This window comes from Carcharhinus amblyrhynchos, chromosome 32 (assembly GCF_965287045.1).
Source record: "Carcharhinus amblyrhynchos chromosome 32, sCarAmb.v2.hapA, whole genome shotgun sequence".
Lineage (NCBI taxonomy): Eukaryota > Metazoa > Chordata > Chondrichthyes > Carcharhiniformes > Carcharhinidae > Carcharhinus > Carcharhinus amblyrhynchos.
The window spans coordinates 12,830,690-12,855,629 of NC_137355.1; positions in this window are offsets into that span (position 1 = coordinate 12,830,690).

Genomic DNA, 24,940 nt, shown 5'->3' on the forward strand with positions numbered 1-24,940 from the left:
GCTAGCATCTCCCACCCCGCCAGTACAATTTCACTCTGGCGCGGTTTAGAATAGGTCCCCTGCCAAGCCTGGGGAGGGGGAGGGGGTGGGGGGGGGGGGAGGAGCGAGGGATCGTCATTGCTGGGGGGGGAGGGTAGGGGGCTGGAGATTGGGGCACTCTGGAATGGGAGGGGAGGGGGTCTGGGCTGGCCCTAGGAATGGATGGGGCAGGCCGCGATCGGGCCATGGGTGGGGGGGGAGGGGGAGAGGGGCAGCACTGTGTGGGAGTCCTGGGCCGGCTAGCGATCGAGCTGGCCAGTAGCGTACATCAACGGATGAATGAACATCGCTCGACAATCACCAGGCAAGACTGTTCCCTTCCTGTTGGCGAACACTTCAGTGGTCACGGGCATTCAGCCTCTGACCTTCGGGTAAGCGTTCTCCAAGGCGGCTTTCACGACACACGACAGCGCAGAGTCGCTGAACAGAGACTGATAGCCAAGTTCCGCACACATGAGGACGGTCTCAACAGGGATCTTGGGTTCATGTCGCACTATCTGTAACCCCCGTGACTTGCCTGGGTTTGCAAAACCTCACTTACTGTACTGTCTGGAGACAATACACATCTCTTTAACCTGTGATCAGTGCTCCTTCCACTCACATTGTCAGCCACTTCAGGTCTTGAACAGCAGGTTAGGTGTAAGGATTCACATTCTAATCAGTAATCTCTAAACTGTCTGTGCTTTATATGCTCTGTCTGAGGCCAGAACTCTCCATTCACCTGACGAAGGGACTAACCCAAAAGCTTGTGAGTAATACGGGTCCCAGAGAAACACACGCCTCTGGATGATTGCAGTCTCTCTCCCTTCCTGGATGTGTTGACCCTTCTGTTAAACTGCAATGGGAGCCTGCAATGTCTCTCTTACTTTGCCTGTGTGACTTATTCACCCGGATTGTGACTGGCAGGAGGCTGTTTATAATTCGGCCCAATTCTATGACACACACACGCTCACGCTGACACACACACACGCTCACGCTGACACACACACGCTCACGCTGACACACACACGCTCACGCTGACGCACACACGCTCACACTGACGCACACACGCTCACACACACAGCCCCCTGCGTCTGGCTCCTGCTCTGACCAACACTGCAGAAAACTGCAAAAGGTCATGAATGTCTCCCATCCATTGACTCTGTCTACACTTCCTGCTGCCTCAGAAAAGCAGCCGGCATAATCAAGGACCCCACACACCCCGGACATTCTCTCTTCCATCATCTTTCATCGGACAATAGATACAAAAGTCTGAGGTCATGTACCAAACAACCCAAGAACATTTTCTTCCCTGCTGCCATCAGACTTTTGAATGAACTTAACATATAGTAAGTTGATCTTTCTCTACACCCTAGATATGATTAAAAAACCATTTTCTGTACCCTCTCTTTTCCTTCTCCTATATGTACTCTATGAACAGTATGCTTTGTCTGTATAGCATGCAAGAAACAATACTTTTCACTGTATCCCAATACATGTGACAATAATAAACCAAATCAAAGGGAAAAATCAACTTAACATATGATAGGTCCATTCAAAAGTCTGATGGCAGCTGGGAAGAAGCTGTTCTTGAGTCGGTTGATATGTGACCTTAGACTTTTGTAACTTTTTCCCAATGGGAAAAGGAGGAAGGAAGTATATCCAAGGCGCGTGGAGTCCTTGATTATGCTGGTTGCTTGGCTGAGGCAGCGGGAAGTGTAGACAGAGTTGATGGGTGGGGAAGCAAGCATGTGAGGTTATTGGGCCCTTTACGTCCGTGCTAGCCCTTTGCAAGAGGAACTCAATTGGATTGACTCCTGTGTAATCCTTGAATGTTATTTTCTATTCTGCTACTTATCTGATATCTTTCTGCAAACCATAATTCTATCTTCTTCCCCCACCCTCTCGGGGGGCAGTATCTTCCAGTTCAGAACCAGTCACTCTTCACAATGAACACCGAGACGTTTTGAAAACCCTTCATTTGTTAACGTGGCATTGGTAACATTTTAATTACCCGGTGAGGATAGAAAATGAGCATAATTCTATTCACAAGCCCACAGATGTAGGCCTATCTTTAGCACAGTACGCCACTCAGATTAGAAAGAGATTTTGATCTCATCCCCAACACGTGCACATCCTCGAACTGAATATGCATCAATACATAATTACAGAGCATTTACAGTACTTAAACAGGCCATTCAGCCCAGCTGAGCCGTGTTTATCCCCCATCAGAGCCTTCTCACAGTGCCTGAGTAAACGTTAAAACAGTAAAAATTGGAAAGAAGTCAGAACTAGCTTATTATTTTAAGGCAAAAATGACCAGTTCAGACCAGGGCATAGATTTCCCAATTTTTAATAGTAGCAGTGTGTACTATCTACAAGATACAATTCGCCAAAGTTCCTTCGTGTAATAACTCCACGGAGGCAAAAGTCCCGTCACCAAGTTACTTTATTTACACCATATATCTCTACACGGCCAGGTCTCCAGTTGTTCCCTGCTGAATGCAGGCAGAGAGTCTGACACACCTGCTTTAAATAGGGAGCATGAGGCTCCCCAATTTAACCATCAATTAGGGTTCATCAGGCAGTTCGTACCCTAGCAAAACAACCTCATTAGCCTGTCTGAAGTCATTACACTGAAACAACACCTTCCAAACCCACAACCACTTCCTTGATCTGATTTTGATTTATTATTGTCGTATTTATGAGTATATAGTGAAAAGTATTATTTCTTACTACAGCCAAAGCATACTGCTCATACAGAAGGAAATGAGAGGGTGCAGAATGTAGTGTCGCAGTCATAGCTAGGGTGTAGAGAAAGATCAACTTCGTGCGAGGTAGGTCCATTCAAGAGTCTAACAGCAGCAGGGAAGAAGCTGTTCTTGAGCCGGGTGGTAGCAATCTCAGACTTTTGTATCTTTTTTCCGACAGAAGAAGGTGGAAGAGAGAATGCCCGGGGTGTGTGGGGTCCTTGATTATGCTGGCTGCTTTGCCAAGGCAGCAGAAAGTGCAGACAGAGTAAATGGATGGGTGGCTGGTTTGCGTGATGGATTGGGCTACATTCAGGAGGAAAATGCTGGTGTGGCAATGGTGATGCCACTGGACTAGGAATCCAGAGGCCCAGGATGTGAGGCAACAGGTTGAAATCCTACCATAGCAGTAGGTCAGAATTTGGGCTGAGTAAATACATCTGGAATTATAAAGTGAGTCTCAGTTATGATGACCATGACAACTATCGTACAATTATTGAATTATTGAATCATAGAATCCTTACAGTGCATAGAGAGGCCATCCGGCCCATCGTATCTGCACCGACAACAATCCCACCCAGGCCCTATCCCATGCATTTACCCTACTAATCCTCCTGACACTAAGGGGCAATTTAGCATGGCCAGTCAGACTAAGCCACACATTTCCAGACTCTGGGCAGGAACCCACGCAGACATGGGGAGAACGTGCAAACTCCACACAGACAGTGACCCAAGACCGGACTTGAACTCAAGCCCCTGGCGCTGTGAGGCAGCAGTGCTAACCACTGTGCCACCGTGTCGCCATTAGAGTCATGGACATTATTAATGAGATTAGCATTTTCATTCCCATTTTACTTTTCTTTATTATTATTTAATAGCATCACCAGTAGGCTAACGTTAATACTGCAATGAAGTTACTGAGAAAATCCCCCCATCGCCACGTTCCAGCGCCTGTTCCAGTGAACTGAGAAACTTGGGTTGTTGTCACTGGAGTGACGGAGGTTGAGGGGAGACCTGATTGAAGTCTACAAGATTATGAGAGGCACGGACAGAGTGGATAGTCAGGAGTTTTTTTCTCAGTGTGGAAGAGTCAATTGCTCGGGGGCACAGGTTTAAGGTGCGAGGGGATGTACGAAGCAAGATTTTTACTCAGAGGGTGGTGGGTGCCTGGAACTCGTTGCCGGGGGAGGTAGTGGAAGCAGATACGGTAGTGACTTCTAAGGGGCATCTTGACAAGTACATGAATAAGATGGGAATGAAAGGATATTGTCCCTGGAAGGGTAGGGGGTTTTAGCTCAGTCGGGCAGCATGGTCGGTGCAGGCTTGGAGGGCTGAAGGGCCTGTTCCTGTACTGTAATTTCCTTCATTCTTTTGTCCTGGTGCTATGAGGCAGTAGCGCTAACCATTGTACCACCTTGCTGACCTTAGTGTCATGGGCATTATTAATGAGATTAGCATTTTAATTTCAATTTTATTATTATTTAATAGTGTCGTTAACACAGCGATGAAGTTACTGTGAAAATCCCCAATCGCCACACTCCGGCCCCTGTTCGGGTACATGGAGGGAGAATTTAGAATCAGTGAATCAGCAAGTTTAGAATCAGCAAAGTTCAGTGCAGAAGGAGACCATTCAGCCCATCAAGTACACACCGATTGTAATCCCACTCAGGTCCTATTCCCACGACGCCATGCATTTACCCTAGCTAGTCTCCCTGACACCAAGGGGCAATTTAGCATAGCCAATCCACCTAACCACGTGTCTTTGGACTGTGGGAGGAAACGCATGCAGACACGGGGAGAATGTGCAAACTCCACACAGACAATGACCCAAGCTGGGAATCGAACCCAGGTCCCTGGCGCTGTGAGGCAGCAGTGCTAACCACAGTGCCGCTGCTGCAGACTCCACACAGACAGTCACTCAAGCCGGGAATCAAATCCTGGTTCCTGGTACCATGAGGCAGCAGTGCTAACCCCTGCAGAGTCTGTATAGATGGTCACCCAAGCCGGGAATTGAACCCAGGTCCCTGGCGCAGTGAAGCAGCAGTGCTAACCACTGTGCCACCTTACTGGCCTTTATTAATTAAATGAATTTCAATTCTCCCAGTTAGTGCTGGATTTGAACTCATGCTCCAGTCTCCGTGTGCTCTGGGCATTGGTCCAAGCCTCTGGCCTTGAATACAGAAGCATTATCACCAAGCTACCTCCATGATGCCGTGGGAAACTTGCTCCAATTATCTGAAACCCCATTGCCCTCTCTTTTCCTTAGCATTGCTAACTTGTTTAAAAATACACGGATCAAAGCTTTGGGCTCTCAGAGCCCTGATCTTTCGATAGAAAGGCCACCTTTAATCCCTCCCTTTGTGCAGTGCTCCTTCAGAAAGCAAAACAACATTGATTTGCCCCACAGTCTTTTTATCAATGGCACTGTTAAAATAAACGGAAAACTAATCCCAACAAAAGCTCCGAGCCGCAAATCCTTTTCACAGCTGCTGCCCCTCCTGCGTTTGCACAGCAGATGGGTTTAAAAATAACCAGGTTCTCAATATTCGCCCTGTGAAGGCAGCTTCTTGTGGAAACGTTCTGGCCTGTGTTAGGGAAGTTCTGACTACTCCCTTAAAGGCACCAATTAGTTACGAATGCATATTCCCCAGTCAGTGGGAATATTGAGCCATACAGTGGCACAGTTGGTATGTGATAAAAGCCGTGAACATTCCATGAAGGTGTTACTTATTTGCATATTGCTGGCTGAAGAATTACTTTCTGTTTTATATTTAAGTCACGGGTAGATAGGTTTCTGATAGACGAGGGAATTAAGGGTTATGGGGAGAGGGTGGGAAAGTGGAACTGAGCCACGACAGATCAGCCATGATCTTATTGAATGGCGGGGCAGGCTCGAGGGGCTGGATGGCCTACTCCTGCTCCTGTTTCTTATGTTCTTATGTTTTGAGAGATGTTGAAGTGCAATAGGTTTATTGAAATTCCTCAAATCGTGTGTCTAATTAAAGCATTGCATAAGACGGAAGGGTTGGGGTGGTGTGTGGATGGATCGTTACAAACCAAACGTTGATTATGATGCAAATCTCTACCCCAAGTGTTCCCAGTAATGTACTACTCCATTGAGATATCTAGGGCCAAGCTCCAGGATTTGTGGATTCAGCTCCACTTACCCCTTTACCATAACCCTTAATTCCTTTACTGTTCAAAAAATATGCCTTTAGGATCTCACCCATCTCTTGTGGATCCGCACATAGATGATCTATTGACCCTTAAGAGGTCCTACTCCCTCCCTAGTTACTATTTTGCACTTTATGTATTTGTAGAAGATCTTTGGATTCTCCTTTGCCTTACCTACCAAAGCAATCTCATGTCCCTTATTTGCCCTCCTGATTTCTCTCTTTACCCCTGCTTGGGTCACTGTCTGCGGAGTCTCTCCGTGTCTCCATGTGTTTTCTCTGGGTACTCCGGTTTCCTCCCACAGTCCAAAAGATGCATTGGCCACGCTAAATTCACCCTCAATGTACCCAAACAGGCGCTGGAGTGTGGCGACTGGGGATTTTCACTGTAACATCATTGCAGTGTTAATGTAAGCCTACCTGTGACACTAATAAATAAACATATAAATTTTATATTCTCCCTCAGTGTAGCCAGACAGGCAGCAGAGTGTGGCAACTAGGGGATTGTCACAGTAACTTCATTATAGTGTTAATGTAAGCCTACCTTTCACACTAATAAATGAACTTAAACTTAAAAATTCTAACAGGTCTTGAACAGACTAGATGCAGGGAGGATAAAGTACTGCAGATGCAGGTATCTAAGGGATTTTCGCAGGTATCTAAGGGATTTTCACAGGTAAAAGTTTGCATTCTAACAGGTCATTGGCACAGTAGTTAGCACTGCTGCCTCACAGCGCCAGGGGCCCAGGTTCGATTCCTGGCTTGGGTCACTGTCTGTGCAGAATCTACACATTCGCCCCATGTTTGGACGAAGTGGGCAACGCTGGATGACACAGGGTATTGAGGCCCTGGTCAAAAAGAAGAAGGAGTCATATGACATTCATAGGCAGCTGGGATCAAGTGGCTCCCTTGAAGAGTAGAGAGGTCAGAGTAAAGAGAGAAATCAAGAGGACAAATAAGGGACATGAGATTGCTTTGGTCGGTAAGGCAAAGGAGAATCCAAAGATCTTCTACAAATGCATAAAGTGCAAAATAGTAACTAGGGAGAGAATAGGACCTCTTAAGGGTCAATAGATCATCTATGTGCGGATCCACTAGAGATGGGTGAGATCCTAAAGGAATATTTTTTGAACAGTAAAGGAATGAAGGGTTATGGTAAGGGGGTAAGTAGAGCTGAATCCACAAAAAGATCAGCCATGATCTTACTGAATGGTCAGATGGTCTACTCTTGTTCCCAGTTCTTATGCCTGCCTGTGTATAAGATTATGATGGGTATAGATAGAGTGAATGCAAGCAGGCTTTTTCCACTGAGGCGAGAGGAGGAAAAAACCAGAGGGCATGGTTAAGGATGAAAGCAGAAAAGTTTAAAGGGAATATTAGGGGGGGGCTTCTTCACACAGAGTGGTGGGAGTGTGGAATGAGCTGCTGGATAGAGTGGTAAATGGGGTCACTTTTAACATTTAAGAAAAACTTGGACGGGTTCATGGATGAGAGGGGGTGTGGAGGGATATGGTTCAAGCGCAGGTCAGTGGGACTAGGCAAAAAATGGTTCGGCACAGACCAGAAAGGCCAAAAGGCCTGTTTCCGAGCTGTAATTTTCTATGGTTCTATGGGTTTCCTCCCACTGTCAGGGTCAGAGCAGTGGTTAGTACTGCTGCTTCACAGTGTCACGGACTTGGATTCGATTCCCAGCTTAGGTTACTGTCTGTGTGGAGTCTGCACATTTGCCCCATGTCTGCGTGAGTTTCCTCCGGGTACTCCGGTTTCCCCCAACAGTCTGAAAAATGCGCTGGTTATGTGCATTGACCCGAACAGGTGCCGGAGTGTGGCGACTCGGGGAATTTCACTGTAACTTCATTGCAGTGTTAATGTAAACCTTGTGATGAATAAATAAACTTTGCAGTCCAAAAGACATGCTGCTTAGGTGCTAAATTCTCCCTCAATGTACCCAAACAGGCGCTGGAGTGTGGCGACTAGGGGATTTTCACTGTAACTTCATTGCAGTGTGAATGTAAGCCTACTTGTGACACTGATACATAAAATTTAAACTTTACCAGCGCTGATTGGGTAGAGAGAGAAAGATCTGTGTGATTGCGTTATAAGCAGTTGGATTTTTATCCTTTTTTATTGATGCTGGCTTGCACACAAAGGAAAACAATTAAGCGTAGTCAAGTTCACCCCTTTTAAAGTGAATTTATACTGCCATAAACTGATTCTTGTGGATAAAACCTTCTCTGAAAAAGGAGACAAATGCCATCAATGGAACCTGCCTGTCAAAACTGACAATGATCTATAAAGCTTTTATTGGGTAATTTCATTCCAGTACCCTAAGTATGAAGACGGATGCCATAAAATTTCAAGAGACAATTTGCACCTTCAGCATGTTTCAGATCTGCCGCAGAATAAGGATTGATGCTGTTACAATCCAGCAGGTTTTAGCACTATTTTCTTAATATCCAAACACTGCTTTCCCATAATGGATAATGGCTGCAACTCTCAAATCTGCCCTCCCAGAGATGAGGCCACATGGGCCTTGCAATGAGTGATTTCAAACTGCGCTTGATACCACAATAGAACAAGAATAGAATGGCCGGCAAGGTGGCACAGTGGTTAGCACTGCTGCCTCACAATGCCAGGATACCGGGTTCGATTCCTGGCTTGGGTCACTGTCTGTGTGGAGTCTGCACGTTCTCCCTGTGTCTGTGTGGGTTTCCTCTGGGTGCTCCAGTTTCCGCCCGCAGTCCAAAGATGTGCAGATTAGGTTGATTGGTCACGCTAAATTGCCCCGTAGTGTCAGGGGGATTAGTAAGGTAAATACGTGGGGCCGCGGGCATGGGTAGGATTGTGGCCAGTGACTCGATGGGCTGAATGGCCTACTGTAGGGATTCTATGAAAGCAGCCTTTCAAAAAGGTAGCTTGCCACCATTCTCTCAAGGGCAATGAGCGATGCTGAGAACCAATGATGCCCTCACCCCATGAATGAAACAGATCAGAGATTGTGTAGGTGTTAGGTGTGGGGGAATGTGTGGAGATGGGGTGGGGCAGTGAGTAGGGTGAGTATAAGGCTAGGGATGGTTACAATAACATGGGGCAAGGCCGTAGAGGGATTAAATGATGGGGATAATGAGTTAAAATGTAGAAAGGAATTCTCCCATCCCGTCAAACATGGGAATCATAGTGGGCGGGAGAGAAAATTTGGTGGACAGCGCAAAGGTCCGTTGACTTCAGGCGGCGATTTCCAGACTTGGCGTAAGTGCAGTTGGAAAATCCCATTCTCAGTGAATTCCTGGCATAGTGAACTGCAAGATCAGCAAGGGTGAGGTGATGTGAAAGGCAGACTTACTGAGAAATTTGGATGAGAATTCAGGAGGATGGTTAGTAAGTTTGCAGATGACACCAAGATTGGTGGCATGTTGGACGGTGAGGAAGGTTATCTAGGATTGCAAGGGGATCTTGATCAATTTGGCCAGTGGGCTGATGAATGGCAGATGGAGTTTAATTTAGACAAATGCGAGGTCTCGCATTTTGGTAGATCGAACCAGTTAATGATAGGGTGTTGGGGAGAGTTACAGAGCAAAGAGATCTAGGAGTACAGCTTCATAGCTCCTTGAAAGTGGAGTCACAGGTGGACAGAGTGGTGAAGATGGCATTCAGCATGCTTGGTTTCATTGGTCAGAATATTGACTACAGGAGTTGGGATGTTTTGTTGAAGTTGTACAAGACATTAGTAAGGCCACACTTGGAATAGTGTATATAGTTTTGGTCACCCTATTATAGAAAGGATATTATTAAACTAGAAAAAGTGCCAAAAAGATTTACTAGGATGCTACTAGGACTTGATGCTTTGAGTTATAAGGAGAGGATGGATAGACTGGGACTTTTTTCCCTGGAGCGCAGAAGGCTGAGGGATGATCTTATAGAGGTCTATAAAATAATAAGGGGCATAGATCAGCAAGATAGTTAATATTTTTTCCCAAAGTTAAGGGAGTCTAAAACTAAAGGAAAGAGGTTTAAGATGAGAGGGGAGAGATACAAAAGTGTTCAGAGGGGCAGTTTTTCCACACAGAGGATGGTGAATGTCTGGAATGAGCTGCCAGAGTAGTAGCAGAGGCGGGTACAATTTTGTCTTTTACAAAGCATTTAGACAGTTATTTAGGTAAGAAGGGTATAGAAGGATATGAGCAAATGTGGGCAATTGGGACTAGCTTAGTGATTTTAAAAAAAAGGGCAGCATGGGCCAGTTTCCATGCTGTAAACCTCTATGACTTAGGCTTATTTTGTTGATGTCACAAGTAGGCTTACATTAACAATGCAATGAAGTTAATGTGAAAATCCTCTAGCCGCCCACTCTCCGGTGCCTGTTCGGGTAGGGAGAATTTAGCACGACCAATGCACCCTAACCAGCATATCTTAGAGACTGTGGGAGGAAACCAGAGCACCCGGAGGAAACCCACGCAGACACGGGGAGAACGTGCAAACTCCGCACAGACAGTGGCCCAAGCCGGGGAGCGAACTCGGGTCCCTGGCGCTGTGAAGCAGCAGCGCTAACCACTGTGCCACCATAGCTCTGTGTTGAGAGAGCGGAGTCGGGCTAACAGGGGCCACTGCCGAGTAACTCCAGCTGGCGCCTTCAGTTAAAGACAGATTTTAAAAAGCAGGGCTTAATTTCACAGCCTGTTTTCTCCCCCTCCAGTTGATACATAATCATATTGAAGGCAACTAATTTGAATATCAATGACAAGACCCAGAAGTATTATTCATCCTGATAGCTGGGTTGTCAATCATCTTGTTGTATGAGCACAGGGAAACAATGGGGATAATTTACATTCTGAAGTGACAAGACAGAAAGTGGGCGAGTTACATATCTGCAGGGCTATTGTGTTCAGGGGAAAAGCTCGCATTACTGCCGCGTATTGTCCTCAATTGTAGGTTTCGCTGATGTTGTATATTTGTTTTAATTGCTCCACCCCCTACTTCCTGTCCTTGCTCCACACAATCCAGCAGCATCTGTCCATCAGAGCGGGGCACTGTGTGCAAACTTGACTCGGTCGACGTTTAAAGAGGAAGCTCGGTTGGAAAATTCGGGCGCCAAGTTGACCATCGAGCAATGGGGAAGCAGCGGAATTGGTCGCCCAGCCGGCTGCGCGTGTAAAACAAGGCAAAGCTCTGACCCAGGGTCATCCAGACTCGAAACGTTGCTTCTACTCTCTCTCCCCAGGTGCTGTCAGACCTTCTGAGATTTTCCAGCATTTCTTCTGATTCTGTTTGTGGAGGCGATGGCCGAGTGGTATTATCACTAGGTTATTATTCCAGAAACTCAGCTTATGTTCTGGGGACCCGGGTTCGAATCCCGCCACGGCAAATGGTGGAATTTGAATTCAATTAAAAAAAAAAAATCTGGAATTAAGAATGTACTGATGAAACCATTGTCGGAAAAACCCATCTGGTTCAATAATGCCCTTTGGCTATATCTAATCCATTAAGAACATAAGAACATAAGAAATAGGAGCAGGAGTAGGCCATCTAGCCCTTCGAGCCTGCCCCGCCATTCAATAAGATCATGGCTGATCTGTCGTGGCTCAGTTCCACTTTCCGGTCCTCTCCCCATAACCCTTAATCCCCTCTCTTATCAAAAACCCATCAACCCGCTTCTTAAAAATATTTAGCGAGGCAGCCTCCACCACTTCAACGGGCAGAGAATTCCAGAGATTCACCACCCTTTGAGTGAAGAAGTTCCTCCTCAACTCCGTTCTAAACCGCCTCCCCTTTATCTTGAGGCTGTGCCCCCTAGTCCTACTGTCTTTTTTGAGCGGGAAGAGTCTCTCCACCTCTATCCTATCCATCCCATTCATCATCTTATACGTCTCAATGAGATCTCCCCTCATTCTTCTAAACTCTAGCGAGTACAAGCCCAGTTTATTCAGCCTCTCCTCATAGCTCAATCCCCTCAACTCCGGTATCAGCCTAGTAAACCTCCTCTGCACTCCCTCCAGGGCCAAAACATCCTTGCGCAGGTGCGGCGCCCAAAACTGCACACAGTACTCCAGCTGCGGCCTCACCAATGCCCTATACAGCTGCAGCAAGACCTCCCTACTTTTATATTCAATCCCCAATTACCATTTCATGGGATCTTGCTGAACATGGCTGACATTTTAACACTAACAGGCTCCAAGGTGTGTTGCGTGTATGTGTGTGTGTGTGTTTGTGTGCTTCTGTGTGAATGTGTGTGTGAGTTTGTGTGTGCATGCATGTGTGTGTATGTATGTGCATAATTGTATGTGTGTGAGTGTGTGAGCGTGATTTTGTGTGTGTGAGTGTGTGTAGCTTCAGATGTTCAAGAGATCTGACAGGCGTCATGTAAAAGGAAATAATTTGCCTTTGAGAAGGGGAATAATAAGACTGTCCAAAAACAGACAGGGAGGAGGAATGATAAAGTCAAATGTAAATAAGAACATGTTGACACGAGCCCTTGAACTTGATTTCTGACAAGAAAGAAACAAGCAGGTAATGGTTTGTAGCAGGTACATGGGGAGCGGAGCAGCATTTCATTCAGAATTAAATTGAACTAAAGTGAACTGGATGGGTGTGAATATGTGTCAAATAGCTCTTGACTCTCGAGCAGAATGGGAAACTGACAGCGAAGGAAACTTATTAAAAACAATTTGATTGGGAGCCCTTGACAGTCAAAGAAAGAAAGGCTGGTTACAGTACATGGAATTTAGAATGATGAAGTGTCAGGACATTGTGGGGGATTGGAGCGTGGGAGGGACAGAGGGCAGTTTAGCTAATCAGACAGGCTACATGGAAAGCCTGTGGGCAGACTAGGCAAGAGGAGTGCTGTAGTGTGAGAAATCACAACAAGGGAGCCTTGAGTCACAGGGAAGAGGAAAGCGTATACAGACAAGCTCAGTGCAGGTATAGGTCTAGTCCCACTGACGCCCATGCATTGACTTTGTGGTTGAATGGATAAAGCAACTGACTTTGGTGATCATGGCTGTGATGATATCAGAAGGTTGCAGGTTCGAGTCCTATCGTGGTCTCTTTGAACAGGAATCTGCTGGAAATTCCTGGAAGTCTGGTTCTCTCTCATCAGATGTAACCAACTTTGCACACACACGCACAAGGGTGGCATGGTGGTGCAGTGGTCAACACTGCTACCTCAGAGCAACAGGGACCTGGGTTCGATCCCCGGCTAAGGTCACTGTCTGTGTGGAGTCTGCACATTCTCCCTGTGTCTGCATGGGTTTCCGCCGGGTGCTCCAGTTTCCTCCCACAGTCCAAAGATGTGCACCTTAGGTGGATTGGTAATATTTAAATTGCCCCTTAGTGTCAGGGGGATTTGCTAGGGTAAATGCATGGGGTTACTGCGATAGGGTCTGGGTGGGATTGTGGTTGGTGCAGACTTGATGGGCCGAATGGCCTCCTTCTGCACTGTAGGATTCGATGGCTTTTATGGAGAGGCGTTGGCCAAGTGATATTATCAATATATTCAACAAAGATCTGAAATCAAGAGTCTAAAGTGTTGGTGGGGTTTTGAAGGTGGCTGGATACTGTCAGAAGTTTCAGACAAGGCTCACATAACCAGTGTGTCAGTTTAAAGATGTAACCTTTATTTTGACCAGTGGCCACAGTGGGAGAAAGTATCAAAGAGTCTTAGGCCCCATCCAGGAGTAGAGCAGCCAAGCATTGCTAATGAGTTCTGCCTCATACAGTTCAAGACAGGTTCAATCATAAATTTTCTAATCCAATACATCCGCCTTTCTTTAGCTTTAAATCAATCATCTTCAATGTGCATACATCATTAATAACAGCCTGACACATACTTCAGCCAACTCCACCTCACCCTCTGGCAAAATGGTATTTCATTAGTGCGTAGATTCCGGTTATGTCCTCCCCCTTTTGGCTAACTCAACATCCTGTATCCCTCAGTAACCAGACGCCTGGCTACAAAGTTCAAAGTTAACATTCCCACAAATTTCTCTCCAGGTCACTCTCAAGTCAGTCGAAAACTTGAACCTGCGTCCAGGCATCTTATCTGGACAGTGAATAAGCCTATTCATAAAATTGCCCTGAGTGTTCCACCACTGGAAACTCTGCAGATAAAACTTACGTATTTCCAAGGTTTATTTATCTATTAGTGTAACCAGTAGGCTTACATTAACACTGCAATGAAGTTACTGTGAAATCCTCTAGTCGCCACACTCCGGCACCTGTCCGGGGTACACTGAGGGAGAATTTAGCACAACCAATGCACCTAAGTGGCACGTCTTTCGGACTGTGGGAGGAAACCAGAGCTCCCGGGGGAAACCCATGCAGACACAGGGAGAATGGACATACTCCACACAGACAGTGGGAATGGAATCCAGCACCAAAAGAGGAAATGCTGGAAAATCTCAGCAGGCCTGGCAGCATCTGTAAGGAGAGAAAAGAGCTGATGTTTTGAGCCCAGGTGACCCTTTGTCAAAGCTGAAAGGCACAGAAAGTGGGAGATATTTATGCCACAGTGTGAGAGAATGAATGATGAGTTGAACCCAGGTCCCTGGTGCTGAGAGGCAGCAGTGCTAATACCAGTTTCATTATTCCCTTAGATTGTGTTTTTTTTCCCCGAATGCCCTTTATCATCATACCTTGCGGCAATCTGCCTTTGGCTAAAGTGAACACTGGTATTTATAAAATACATTTATAAATTAGAACATAGAAAAGCTACAGCACAAACAGGCCCTTCAGCCCACAAGTTGTGCCGATGATATCCATACCTACTAGGCTTACCTATAACCCTCAATTCTATTAAGTTCCATGTACTCATCCAGAAGGCTCTTGAAAGACCCTATTGAATTTGCCTCCACATAATTTAATTTTTAAATTAAAATTATTTTAATACATTCCCAAAATAGCAACACACATGTTTTTAAATCATTGTCACTTGTTTAAATTTCTTACTGCATTTCATATATGCACACATTGCTCGCATATTAGCTTATAAGTCGGATTTAAAATCATTTGTCTTGATGCTGGTAATTCTGTCAGTGTCTTAAACTTCTAATGATTTAAAATCTTCACCAACCTATTAGGATTTTGTCCCCAGCACCATGAAACCATTGCTGTGTACCTACACAGGAGTGTCAGTTCCTCTGGCACTTCAGATGTAGACTGTGTGCTGAGAACACTCTATATAGTGCTGTTGGATCTTGTAAATAAAGGAGTCTCGGTGAAGGGACTTCCGTCTCTGAGGACTTATTACACTGTGACTCCAGAATGAACTCACAATCCCTCAGTTCAAGGGCAATTAGGGATGGGCAACAAATATTGGCCTGGCCAGCGACACTCACATCCCAGGAATGAATAAACAAACATATCAGTTCCTTTTCCAGCCCAAGGTAAATCTGGATCTCATCCTTGCTTCTAGCATTGCCTACCTCAACCTTTGCAATAGAATAGGGGATTCTAAGCTTCAGTATTTTTTCTCTGGAAAACTGGACCCATTTGTCATTTTGCTTTGCTGGTGAGATTAGAGTCTGTGGCATTAAGCCATGTCAGCCATCTAAAAACTCTGACTGATAGCAGGACATTAAACCAAACCAAACAATGACCATTATCCTCCAAAGACACACCACAAAACTCTTTAAATTAAGTGCAAACGTTCTGTTGCATTTGCTTGAAGGCACTTAGAATGTTCAAATGCACACGCCGCTCTGAGGCACAATCTATTCCTCGAGGTGTCATGACTCATCTCCTTCTCAGCTAGACAAGAGAGAGATTAAAATGAGAGAATGTCCGACAAGTGCACAGCTTAGCACAAACTCCTGGAGACCAATATCAGTAGTTAGAAACCATTGGGATACAAAGGCTCTACACCTGTAAATCCTGAGACTCAATCCCAGTTGTAGAATCTGAGGGAGAATTTAGCCCAGCCAACGCACCTAACTAGCAAGTCTTTCGGACTGTGGGAGGAAACCGGAGCACCCGGAGGAAACCCACACAGGCAACGTTCAAACTCCAACACAGACAATGAGCCAGGAATCGAACCCACGTCCCTGGCGCTGTGAGGCAGCAGTGCTAACCATTGTACCACCGGGGATAAGGGCAGAAGGGTTTTTTTTTCAATACAAGTATAAAATACTAAGGATGCTGGAATCTGAAACAAAAACAGAAAAACACTAGGGTCATCTAGACTTGAAACGTTGGCTCTATTCTCTCTCCACAGATGCCATCAGACCTGCTGAGATTATTTTAGGGTTTTTTTTTTACTTTAGTTAGGGCATCACGACCAGCACAGGCTAGGGGGGCTGTTCCTGTGCTGTACTTTTCTTTGTTCTTCTCTGTTTCTAATACCAGTAAGCCATCACCTCTGCAATCTAGAATCCAAGTAACTACAATCCTGCCAGTCACAATTCTTTAGCTAAGATTTATTGGTCACCATTTGGACAATGCACTTGCTGATTCTCACGTACAGTTTGCCTGATGATTGTCCAACTTGGCCGCGTGTTGTTTTATCTGGCAGTGCTTTCAAAATCCGGAGCAAAGCTGCCACGAGCCAAGCATCACCTGACTCCTGGCAATTTATTTTCAATCTGTCCGCTCTCTCTGCCTTTAATTGCAGGAGTGTTTTATTAGCAGTTGGGCCAGTGCAGTTTCGAAGTTAACTAAGAAATAAACGCAATTAAAATGTTATATTCACCGGGCGCCAGGTATAATTTAACTTCCAGTTTTGTTAGCATTATCATGAGGGTTGTCAGGACTAAGTAGTGTGTATTATCCCAACTGTTCAAGTAATAACCATCTCCTTGCACATCTGGTTCGATTCAATGTTGGCGAAAGGTGCATCACCGTTTAGCGGAAACACTTATCTCAAACTTACGTACGAACAAGGAGCAGGAGTAGGTTATTCAGCCTCTCCAGACTGCTCCGCCATCATGGCTGATCTGACATTATCCTCAAATCTGCGTTCCGTCCTCTCTGTTCAAGACTGCAAGGAGCTAAAAAGGGTGGTGAATGTAGCCCAGTCCATCACGCAAACCAGTTGACTCTGTCTACACTTCCCGCTGCCTTGGCAAAGCAGCCAGCATAATTAAGGACCCCACGCACCCCATGCATTCTCTCTTCCACCTTCTTCCATCGGGAAAAAGATACTAAAGTCTGAGGTCACGTACCAACCGACTCAAGAACAGCTGCTTTCCTGCTGCTGTCAGGCTTTTGAATGGACCCACCTCGCATTATGTTGATCTTTCTCTACACCCTACCTATGACTGTAACACTACATTCTGCACCCTCTCCTTTTCTTCTCTCTGAATGGTATGCTTTGTCTGTGTAGTGCACAAGAAACAATACTTTTCACTATATACTTAAACACGTGACAATAATAAATCAAATCAAATCAAATCCCAATAACCTATCACCCCTTGTTTATCAAAAATCTGTCCATCTCTGCTCTAAACATATTCAAAGACTCTGCTTCACCCAGAGGGTGGTGAATATGTGGAATTCACCACCAAAGAAAGTAGTTGTGTGATTTGAAGAAGAAATTACATATAACCCTTGGGGCTAAAGGGATATGGGGAAAGGAGGGGTTCAGGATACTGAATTCGATGATCAGCCATGATCAAAATGAATGGTGGGGCAGGCTTGAAGGGCCGAATGGCCTCTTCCTGCTTCTAGTTTCTATGTTTTTATGCTTCTACGGCCTTTTCAGGAATAGAGTTCCAAACGCTCACAACCCTCTGAGAGAAATAATTTCACCTCATCTCCATTTTAAATGGGAGACAAAGAACAAAGAAAATTACAGCACGGGATCAGGCCCTTCGGCCCTCCAAGCCTTCACCGACCATGCTGTCCGACTGAACTAAAACCCCCTACCCTTCCGGGGACCATATCCCTCTATTCTCATCCTATTCATATACTTGTCAAGATGCCCCTTAACAGTCACTACCGTATCCGCTTCCACTACCTCCCCTGGCTTATTTTTAAACAGTGACACCTAGTTCTAGATTATCGCACAATAATCTCCATGCCCCTGGGGTGGCACGGTGGCACAGTGGTTAGCACTGCTACCTCACAGCACCAGGGACCTCGGTTCAATCCCCAGCTTGGGTCACTGTCTGTGCGGAGTTTGCACGTTCTCCCCATGTCTGCATGGGTTTTCTCTGGGTGCTCCAGTTTCCTCCACATTCTGAAAGACGTGCTGGTTAGGTGTGTTGATCCGAACAGGCGCCAGAGTGTGGTGACTAGGGGAATTTCACAGTAACTTCACTGCAGTGTTAATGTAAGCCTTACCTGTAATTAATAAATTAACTTTATTTTAGCCTTGTCGAGATCACTTCAGGATCTCATATGATACAATCGGGTTGCCTCTTACTCTTCCAAACTTCAGGTGATGCAAGTGTAGCCTCTCCAACCTTCCCTCATCAGACAACTCACCAACTTAGGTCAGGCCTCTCATAGAGGTTAGAGGTTTACAGCATGGGACCAGGCCCTTCGGCCCAACTTGTCCATGCTACCCTTTTTTTTTAAACCACAAAGCTAATCCCAATTGCCTGCATTTGGCCCATATCCCTCTACACCCATCATACTCATGTAACTATCTAAATGCTTTTTAAAGGACAGAATTGTACCTGCTGTTGTACTCTGTTATATTAATATCGTTGTTAGCTAGCAGAGCACCTCTCTACTTTTTCCCCACGTTCTGTCGTAGAATCCCTCCACCTAACCGGCACATCTTTAGACTGTGGGAGGAAACCGGAGCACCCAGAGGAAACCCACGCAGATATGGAGAGAATGTGCAAACTCCACGCAGACAGTGACCCGAGGCTGGAATTGAACCCAGGTCCCTGGCACTGTGAGACAGCAGTGCTATCTACGGTCCAATGTATTACTGCCAGATTTCTTTGTGCATTTTATTAATAATCAACCATTAAACACTTGTCTGATGCTAAGCGACGGCACGCTGGCACAGTGGTTAGCACAGCTGCCTCACAGCACCAGAGAGGCAGGTTTGGTTCCCGGCTTGAGTCACGTTATGTGCAGAGTTTGCACGTTCTTCCCCGTGTCTGCGTGTGTTTCCTCCTGCAGTCTGAAAGATGTGCTGGTTATGTGGATTGGCCATGTTAAATTTCCATTCAGTATCAGGGTGATTGGCGGGGTAAATGTGTGGGGTTACAGGGATAGACCCTGGGTGGGATTGTGGTCGGTGCAGACTCGATGGGTTGAATGGCCTCCTTTTGTATGTAGGGATTGTGTGAATAGATTAAACAACTGCCCTTTCAGTGTCCCAGAATTACTTTTGCAAAATGTAATGGTTACTTTGATTTTTCTTGCTTTATTTTCGAGTTAGAAACATAGAAGCTAGGGGCAGGAGGAGGCCATTTGGCCCCTTCGAGCCTGTTCTGCCATTCATTGCGATCATGGCTGATCATCCAACTCAATAGTCTAATCCTGCTTTCTCCCCTTAACCTTTCAATCCCAGTCGCCCCGAGTGCTATACCCATCGCCTCTTGAATACATTCAATGTTTCGGCATCAACGACTTCCTGTGGTAATGAATTCCACTGGCTCACCTCTTCACTATTCATATTGATCATGGCGGATCATCAAATTCAATATCATGATCCCCCCTCCCTCCTCCCCCTCCATATCCCTTGCTCCCTTTAGCCCCAAGGGTTATATCTAACTTCTTCTTGAAATCTCACAATGTTTTGGCCTCAACTACTTTCTGTGGGAGTGAATTCCACACATTCACTACCTCTGGGTGAAGAAATTTCTCCTCACCTCAGTCCTAAATGGTCGACTTGAAATCCTCAGACTGTGACCCCCTGGTTCTGGACTCCCCCACCATCGGGAACATCCTCTCTGTATCTACCCTGTCTTGTCCTGTTAGAATTTTATAAGTTTCAATGAGATTCCCTCCTCATTCGTCTGAACTCCAGCGAAAACAAATGTAAGTACATGTATGGATTGCTATGAGGCAGCCACCATTTCATTTATTTTAAATAGGTTAATGACTGTGCTAATATATTATAGTGTACGAATTGTACTGTTAATGTTCTATTTGCCTAACAACCTCTTTGAGGAGTCCTTGACAGGAAGCACTGTGACCATTAGAAAACACAAACTGTGTAGCACAATTATTGCAATGTTCCTATCTAATTATTCCTGAAGATGTATGTGTACACAAATCTAATTGAATCTTAATATGGCTAGCAGAACACTTCTGTTATAGAGTGGTGTACATGATGTGGAGATGCCTGCGTTGGACTGGGGTAGGCACAGTAAGAAGTCTCCAGGTTAAAGTCCAACAGGTTTATCTGGGATCATGAGCTTTCAGAGCACTGCTCCTTCATTCTTACTCACTGGAGAGGCAGCGCTCCAAAAGCTCGTGATTCCAGATAAACCTGTTGGATTTTAACCAGGCGCTGTGAAACTTCTTACTGAGAGTGGTAGAGTTTGGCCAACAAGGGGCATACACGCGATGGGTCGTGCGAGGGCTGCTCTTGGATGTTGCTTCGAGAGTCGCCTAGTGCTTCACGTCGTTAGTGTACGCTTAAACTGGACCAACTGATGGGCAACACGACAGCTCAGTGACTATCACTGTTTACTGTGCAGATACATGGACCTGGGTCGGATCTCCGACTTGGGTCAGTGTCTGTGGGAGTTTGCACGTTCTCCCCGTGCTTGTGTGGGTTTTCTCCGGTTTCCTCCCACACCCCAAAAACGTGCTTTTAGGCTGATTGGTGTTAACAAATTGTCCCTAAATTAGACCTCCCTTAATCTGGCGCACTTATAATTCTCTAAATTTGCACCCCTTTATTATGGAGTCCAAGAGGCGTAGACAAAAGTCATAGGTAGAAGAAGGATTGGAATGAGGCACTCACTGAATGTTAAAATGGGCAGCACAGGCTTGTAGGGCAGAAGCGCCTGTTTCCTGTGCTGTGTTGTTCTTTGTTAGTTACTGCGTTCATTTGCAGCTCAGAATATTGGAAACAAAATCATCGTAAAAAGGCTCCAAATCATGTACTCGCACCCATTGCATATGAGTCACAAAGCTATTATGGCACCTCCTATCTGCATGCTATGTATATTGGATATACCTCACATGGATATTGGTTAGAAATGAACTAGTGACGCTGAACTTGTTAATTTGAAACAGAGCCTCATCAACTAATTAGAATTTTGCCTTAATCCATTGCATTAACATTCATCACTTAATTTGATGCTGACACTTATTAATAGAAACCTGTCACTCAACTCCAGAATAACAGGAGATCCAGAGTCCATAAGACAACAAGAAGCCCTTAATTCAAACCATTCTGAGCAGCATCTCAGCTCCTTCTACTTTTCCCCGGGTTGCAACTTGTGGTCAGACCCACAAAGGAAGATGACATTGCAAGATAAGGATATGTCTTTCAATTTCACGTAGTGATGGTTTTCCCAGGTGTTAAGTTTAGAGAATATGGAACATAGAACAGCACAGCACAGTACAGGCCCTTCGGCCCTCAATGTTGTACTGAGCTATGACGGAATCCAAGATCAAGCTATCCCACTCCCTATCATTCTGGTGTGTTCCATGTGCCTATCCAATAACCGCTTGAAAGTTCCTAAAGTGTCCGACTCCACTATCACAGCAGGCAGTCCATTCCACACCCCAACCACTCTGTGAGTAAACAACCTACCTTGGACATTCCTCCGATATCTCCCACCATGAACCTTATAGCTATGTCCCCTAGTAACAGCTACATGCACACGAGGAAATAATCTCTGAACGTCCACTCTATCCCCCCTCATCATCTTATAAATATCTATTAAGTTGCCTCTTATCCTCCTCCACTCTAAAGCCCCAGCTCCCTCAACCTTTCCTCATTAGACTTACCCTCCAAACAAGTGTTTCTAAATCCATGATATGTAATAATAAGAAGTTTTTAAGTTCAAAAGAATGATGACTAATAACAATACACTCCTTAACTGAATATTCATTGCATGACTCCATCTATTATTTGATTTCAGCATTTGGGTTTTTACAAGGTTGCCAAGCCCTTGTTATTGCAATACAGCATAGTCCTTTCCAGGGATTAACCATGTTCCTTAATGAAGTGAAGGCTAAAAGAAGGTTCATGGAGGTGTTTAAAATTGCAATGGAATTGATTTGATTTGATTTATTATTGTCACATTAATGTTAAAGTTTATTTATTAGTCACAAGTAAGCTTACATTAACACTGCAATGAAGTTAAATCCCTGAGTCACCACACTCCGGCACCTCTTTGGGTACACACTGATGGAGAATTTTGCATGGCCAAGGCACCTAACCTGCATATCTTTGGACTGTGAGAGGAAACCAGAGGAAACCCGTGCAAACATGGGGAGAACATGCAAACGTCACACAAACAGTGACCCAAGACAGGAATCGAACCCAGGTCCTTGGTGCTGTGAGGCAGCAGTGCTAATCACCTGAATTGGAATACAGTGAAATGTATTGTTTTTTTGCACGCTATACAGACAAAACACATGTTCATAGAGTACATAGGGGAGACAGAAAGGAAAGGATTGGTTGCAGAATGTAATGTTGCAGTTACAGATATGTTGACTCTTAATATATGCTTAATATATAATAAAAGTCTGACAGCAGCAGGGTAGAAGCTGTTCTTGAGTCAGTTGGTACGTGACCTCAGACTTTTGTATCTTTTTCTGATGGAAGAAGATGGAAGAGAGAATGTCCGGGGTGTGTGGGGTCTTTAATTATGCTGGCTGCTTTTCCGAGGCAGCAGGAAGTGTAAACGGAGTCAATGGATGGGAGGCTGGTTTGAGTGATGGACTGGACTACGTTCACAACCCTTTGTAGTTGCTTGTAGTCATGGGCAGAGCAGGAGCCATACCAAGCTGCGATACAACTGGAAAGGAAGCTTTCTATGATGCATCTGCAAAAATTGGTGAGAGTCGTAGTGGACATGCCAAATTTTCTTAACCTCCTGAGAAAGTGGAGGCATTGGTGGGCTTTCTTAACTATAGTGTCGGCATGGGGGGACCAGTCATAGATCATAGAGGTTTACAGCATGGAAACAGGCCTTTTTTTAACCTCTAAGCGAGTCCCAATTGCCCTATTCTGGCCCATATCCCTCCATACCATCTTATCCTTGTAACTGTCCAAATGATTTTTAAAAGACAAAATTGTACCTGCCTCTACTACTACCTCTGGCAGCTTGTTCCAGACGCTCACCACCCTCTGTGTGAAAAAATTGCCACTCTGAGCCCTTTTGTATCTCTCCCCTCTCACCTTAAATATAGTCCTTCCAAGAGGCACTTATTAATGGCAATCTATGTCCTCTGGTTTTAGACTCCTCTGGCTTTGGTTGTTGTTTGCCTGAACACCTAGGAACCTCGACCATTCCTACTTCATCCCCATTGATGTAGGGAGGGCCATGTCCTCCGTTACGCTTCCTGAAGTCGATGACTGTCTCCTTCGTTTTGTTGACATCAAGGGGGAGATTATTGTTGTTGCACCAGTTCACCAGATTCTCTATCCCTTCCCTGTACTCTGTCTCACCATTGTTTGAGAGCCAACCCACTACGGTGGTGTCATCAGCAAACTTGAAAATGGAGTTGGAGCAGACTTTGGCCACACAGCCATAAGGATACAAGGAGCGTAGTAAGATCTAGATGGAGAAAATAATTGCCTGAACACCTGAACTATCAAACATGAATGAGACATAAAATAGAAATCCGCCACCCAATCCAGACTGGCCTACTCTTAACTCCAAACCCACAGCTGTGTGGTTGACTCTTAAATACCCTCTGCTCCCCTTCCCTGTCCCCACCATAGGACTTAGTCCCAAATGGGAAAATTCCTTTCCATGAACTGATTGAAGGGAATGGCTGTCGTTGGAATACTGCCCTTTGGATGTAGAGGTCTATGTGCACATTCCCACCAGTCAGAGACATTAGCTCTCTTGGCATAAGTGTAGGCCACGTGCATGAAGGTGTTGACCTGTTACTCTTTGGTCATTTGTTTTTGTTCCTCAATAGTAAATGCTTAACATACAAAACAACACAATACTGAGTTTAAACATGTTAAAGTGCAGTTATATATGCAAGACGTAAAAGGATAAATGTCCTCTAGGTGGAGCCATTGGGGCTCTGTTGATCCGTGATGCCCAAATCCAGGCTTTCTTCCCCTGGACCTTATCTTGGAGTCATCAGCGGCACTTGTTATCTTCTTCAGGTGGATCCAGACTCCCGACACCTGTTGGGGAACAGAACTGTTAACATTTGTAAGGATTTTTAAAAAATAGCCTTACAAAGTGTCTCTCATTGAGAGGCAATCAGATTCTCACAAATCAGTGGTTCCAGGCAGCAGCACCGGTGTGTCTGGGGCTGTTATCCCTTCTTGTGGGTGTTCTTGGTGGCCTCCTATCCATTGACTCCGCCTACACTTCCCACTGCCTTGGCAAAGCTGCCAGCATAATTAAGGACCCCATGTGGCCCCGACATTCTCTTTTCCACCTTCTTCCATCGGGAAAAAGATACAAAAGTCTGAGGGCACGTACCAACCGACTCAAGAACAGCTTCTTCCCTGCTGCTGTCAGACTTTTGAATGGACTTAACTTGCATTAAGTTGATCTTTCGCTACACCCTAGCTATGACTGTAACACTACATTCTGTGCTCTCTCCTTTCCTTCTCTATGAACGGTATTCTTTGCACAAAAAGCAATACTTCTCACTGCTAATGCATGGGATCATAGGACCCCTACAGTTCAGAAGGAGGCCATTCGGCCCATTGAGCCTGCACTGACAACAATCCCACCCAGGCCCTAACCTTGTAATCTCATGTAATCCCCCTGAAACTAACGGTTAATCTCACCCAGACCTGTTCCCTGTAACCCCAAGTATTTACCCCGCTAATTCTCCTAACCTACACATGTGACAATAATAAATCAAATCAAAATATTTAGCAAGTTGATCTTTCAGAGTTCGGTTCATTCGCTCCACTTGTCCAGATGATCATGGCTGATGCGGACA